Genomic DNA, 4,897 nt, shown 5'->3' on the forward strand with positions numbered 1-4,897 from the left:
TTACAACAATAATTTTAAGTAAAATTTTATATTTTACTGTCATTGTCTTCTCAGATAAATTTGATTTAAAAAAAAACAAACTATGAAATGCCAAAGTGTACAGGTTTCCATTTCTTTTAAATTTTCATTTACTGTTCCAGTTCACTATTCTTCCTATGAAAATGTTTATAATTAACTTCTGTTCACATGTTAAAAGTTATGTTGTTGACTCATGTTGATGGTGTTTCTCTTACTGATGAGTCCTGGAAACACTGTATGGGTCACAAAATTAAATTGGGACGAAACACACCTGTCAACAGATGTTGATAAAAACAATCAGTTGCATTTATAACCAACTGAAGATAAAAATAAGAAAATGTTATACTCTGCATGTATTTTCAAATTTATCTGATTTTCAGGTGTGTCTAAGGCTGTTTTCATTCAAATGACGGTTTAATAGTTAAATGTGCTATTGCCTCCCTATTCCCATAAAGGAGTGCATTGTGATGAAACAATTATAAAATGCTCACTGTTCCAATAATTAGTTAACCAATAATAAAAGATGGTTTTGTAGTTAACAAGAACTGCCACTCAGGGTCAATTAAAAGAGAAAACATTAGAAATGACTTAATTACATAAGAAATTATCAAAAATACAAGGTGGTTTTTAAAGTTAACAGTTTAAAGGCCTACACCATGTAAATTTCATACCAAAAAAAAACTCCTTTAACTTTATGCAACACACTTTCCAAAAATAGAATGTTTATCAGTTGGTTAGAAAAGTACTACATATACTTTCAATGATGCACATGACTTTATACTACACAAGCCAAAAAGGGAGTTAATCAATAAAAACTGACTTAATATTTTCAGTAACATTTTCACCCATGCCAATCTTTGACACATAAATGCGATATTTAAAATTCGAAAACAAGAAATTAATGTGTGTTATGTTCCTAACAAACAACGTGGCAGCCACATTTAAATTTAATGTAAACAAAGATAATCCCTTCAACAATGTATATCTATCGGCTATATTGTTTTTTTTTTTAAATAATTAAGCTTTTTCTTCTCTCTCACCTTATTTTAATTCAGTTCAGTTTTATAAAGTGTTTTGGGGCAAATTACATATATCCAATCAATGTAGTCAACAAATGTTTGCAATTTCAGCTGAATGGCTCAAGCAGTTTTAACCCTTATTATGCTGTACATGGTTGGTCCTACCTTTGCGACAAGTGTAGATCATGATCAGCCTGCACATCTGTGCAGTCTGATCTTGATCTGCACTGTTCGCCATTCAGTCAGTATCTTTTTGGTTAGCACCCCTTTTAACACTTAATAATACTGTCCAAATTGTAAAACGGACAAGTTCGTTATAGAAATTTAGCAAGGGCCTAAGAGTAAAAGTTATATTAAATTATATAGCTAATTGTGTCCCCTGTGCACCCAAAAAAGTGTGACATTTACATAAAGGCTAGTTTTCAACAGTGTTTTTTTTTTAATCAAGCTTTATTGTTACAGCTTTGATTTTTTATGTAACTTAAAGTCTGCACATTTAAAGCAAAATACTTTTTTTCATAAACTACATCTCATTCTTACCAATATGTCACATCTTGTGATGGAACCCTCTTCACAAAATGTAGTGAAAAAAACAAAAACAGTTTAAATGTTGAACACTACAGTTTCATAACCCCATTACTTTTTTTGAGTCCTAATGTTTTCCTAAGATCTTAATCTTTTCAGCTTTGAAGACACAATATGACATGACTATTTTTGTTTAATAAATCAACTTTCTCAGAATCTTGATGAAAGTCTATACACACAAAAATGTCCCCTGTGTACCTTTTCAGTAGTTTAGTGTCAGATTTCTTATATTCTTTAAATAAAATGTTTTTTTTTACATAGGCCCCCACTTCCACAGTATATCTTGCAGCTTGTTCCTTTCACATGGCAGATATATTGTATTCAAGGAGGTACATCAATCTGAAAAGGAATTGTTTTTTCTATGTTATATACAGTACACTATCACAAATTTTATTTTTGTTATGCATTTATGGAGTGAAATTTCCTTTTTTTTTTGTTTTTTGTTTCAATATGATTCAATTTTGCCATAGTATTTCAGTCATGTAATGGTGTTCAGTTAACCAATCAAGTGTTCCTGCATTCTTTACTAGAAATGACTTGTGCTCACAGACAACTTCCCATTGTAAATGAGTAAGAAATGTTGGACAAATGACTTCAGACATGTTCTTCTCTCAAACTGTTAAAGATATTGCATGCATAGCCTGCATAGCCAAAGGATCAAACTTACAACTTTTCTTGATTCATAGTCTAGTGCTTTATATTATGAGCTAGGCATGCAAATTATCATAAGTGAAAGTTTCAAACCAAAACCAATACTTGGTCAAAATCAGACTGATCCATTTCAAATGTTTGTAAATGAAGTGCCTCCATTCAGGGTATCAATTTGGTTTCTGTATATTTTGCAAGCATGATTTTATTTATTGTTCTCTTTTATTTCCTTTTGAGTAAAATTAAAATCTAGCATGGTTTGAATTACCGGTATAATAAAGTTTGCAAATTTAGGAAACTTTGAGACTAACTTAGTCAATACATACTATAGTCTATACTTGAAATCACAGGCCAGACACCAGTACACGTACTGCCTTCAGTTCCATCAGTGTTTTGAAACGTTGGTGAATGGTCCTAGAACAACTCAGAATGGATTATCCACTGTCATTAGCATCTTTTGAATCAGCACATAGCTCAAGTCTGACCTCTGTATAAGCTGAGGATCTTCATCAGCAGGCTGTGACCTGATATAAATTATATAAAATTGCTCTGTAACCAGGTTTAAATATGCCTTATTCCATTTATAAGAAGGAATATCAATCTTTAAATTACACAAAGATTTTGATAATATAGAAAATCTTAAACACTAAGTCTGAGCCTTAGGTATACAAGATCAATGGTTATTGGGTGCATGTACATAAGCTTATAATTATTAGCTACATAATTTTGATATCTACAAGAATCTTAATAAAATTGTGTGTGGGTGTGTATTATATAAACCACATATAAAATATATAAACATATAAAATTAAATAGCATACTTTGAAACATATGCATTGACAATGAACATTTAAAACCATTATCAAAATCTGTGACATTTCAGGGATGCCTTACAATTGAAATAGCTTTTTCTTTCATAATGATTTTCAAAAAAAGATTTTTTATTGAGGAATTTCATATTCTGTCTCTATTTAGATCTACAATATACAGAAGTGTACAGAAAAAGAAGGAAAAGCTTTAATATACAAATATATATTCTACTGATTGGAAATTTCCCATCATAAAATGCTATTATACTGTCATACAGATTTTCAAACTTCTGTTTCAAAAATATATTTTGTTACCATGCTTGTGTCAAAAATTTTTTATATAGTCCTGTCTCAAGTTATGATATATTACAAACCTGCAACATTTAAAAACAGGAATAAGCTAGGCCTATTTATGACACCTGTAGTTTGCATCTCAAGTGAGACTAATGTGTATACTATTGTCTAGAGACCGTATCATAGCTCTTCGCATTCTTCGATTTTTCAAAAAAAGTAGTTTTTACAAGAGCACCGGTTACGATTAAAAATGTAAACAACGGACTTATTTGAATGAATGAATGATCGCCGATCTTAGTCATAATACTGATTGACAGTGAATGCTAATGACTCCATGTGTTGCAGAAAGGTATTTATATATTTAGTTTATAACTGTACTTTCCTATCAACTGATGTCCTCTCGAAACTGGTAAAGTAACTGCTTATATTTTGACAAAGCCCACTGTCTTTGCCATTCGCCAGCTGCTATAAAGGCAAATATATAACATTCAGTGTATGTTATATTTCACTGGTACTACCAGTTAGTACGTTCATACTCTAAAAAACACGCCAGAGAAATTCGGGCAGTTTTTACCGATTAAAACGTTTGCAGCATTAGATTATATTTTTTCTTTTCACGAAAATTGCCGTTAGGTAACAAAGCGAATACGCCGATAATCCGGAGTAATGTGTTATTGTCACAAAACTGTTCCAGTTCACGTAATGTAATCGGTGCACTTAAACTGCGTAGCTATAGCTACTGCTGTTATAGGGAAGTGGTAGAGTGTCTGCCTTGGGTGTGAGAGGTCCTGGATTCGAGTCCCAGTTAGAGCTTAACAATTTTCATTTTGCTACAGCATCTTTTTGATGTTAAAGGACAGTTCCAGTTGTTCTATATTTTTAGCACACAGTATCATGGATCAGTATTTAGAAATCCAGATTACAGTTGAATGTTGAATCAAATGCACCCAAGTAGAAAATATTCGCTATATTATGTCCCTTTGATGTTTATGCTCTTCAGGTCCAAGAAGAGTTACATTTTCTTGATCACAAAATGTTCCTTTACATGAAAATATTAAATGCTCATAACTCTATGCTTCTGCTTAAACTATTGTTAATATATCTATTTTTGAGAAATATATGTACATTTGTCTTCATTTCAAAGCTTTTTAACTTCATACCTATGATTTGAAAAACTTAGGTACTATCTCTATATTGTCTAACATAACATATTGGTTATTTAGGAAGTCTGAGGGGTGAAAGGGCTGCAAAAATGTAATTTAAAAAAATGGAACACATTTCAAACTGAAAGTGAAAGTAGAAATGAAAAGTAGAACTAGGATCATGTAAAGCCTTTGAGAGCGCCCCCTCCCCCCATCCCCCCCCCCCCTCCCCCCCAAATCATGTAAATTTTCATAAATGGAAATTATACCTGACAGACCAATAATATTCATAGCACATATACACAAGTAGCAGATACTTTCTATAAAGGTCACCTTGTCTGGTTATACTTTGTATTTTGTCTTAAACACATGTACCTCTAAC

At 31.8% G+C, this 4,897-nt stretch overlaps 1 long non-coding RNA gene across 1 annotated transcript; it reads right to left on the reverse strand.

Moving 5' to 3' along the window:
* Positions 1-1,015: 1,015 nt before the first annotated feature.
* Positions 1,016-3,530, reverse strand: LOC128553344 (uncharacterized). Its single transcript, XR_008369320.1, has 2 exons — positions 2,609-3,530; positions 1,016-1,961 (listed from the first exon to the last, which is right to left on the reverse strand). It is a non-coding gene; the product is annotated as an uncharacterized LOC128553344 (long non-coding RNA).
* Positions 3,531-4,897: the final 1,367 nt, after the last annotated feature.

Source organism: Mercenaria mercenaria, unplaced genomic scaffold, assembly GCF_021730395.1.
Source record: "Mercenaria mercenaria strain notata unplaced genomic scaffold, MADL_Memer_1 contig_3723, whole genome shotgun sequence".
Lineage (NCBI taxonomy): Eukaryota > Metazoa > Mollusca > Bivalvia > Venerida > Veneridae > Mercenaria > Mercenaria mercenaria.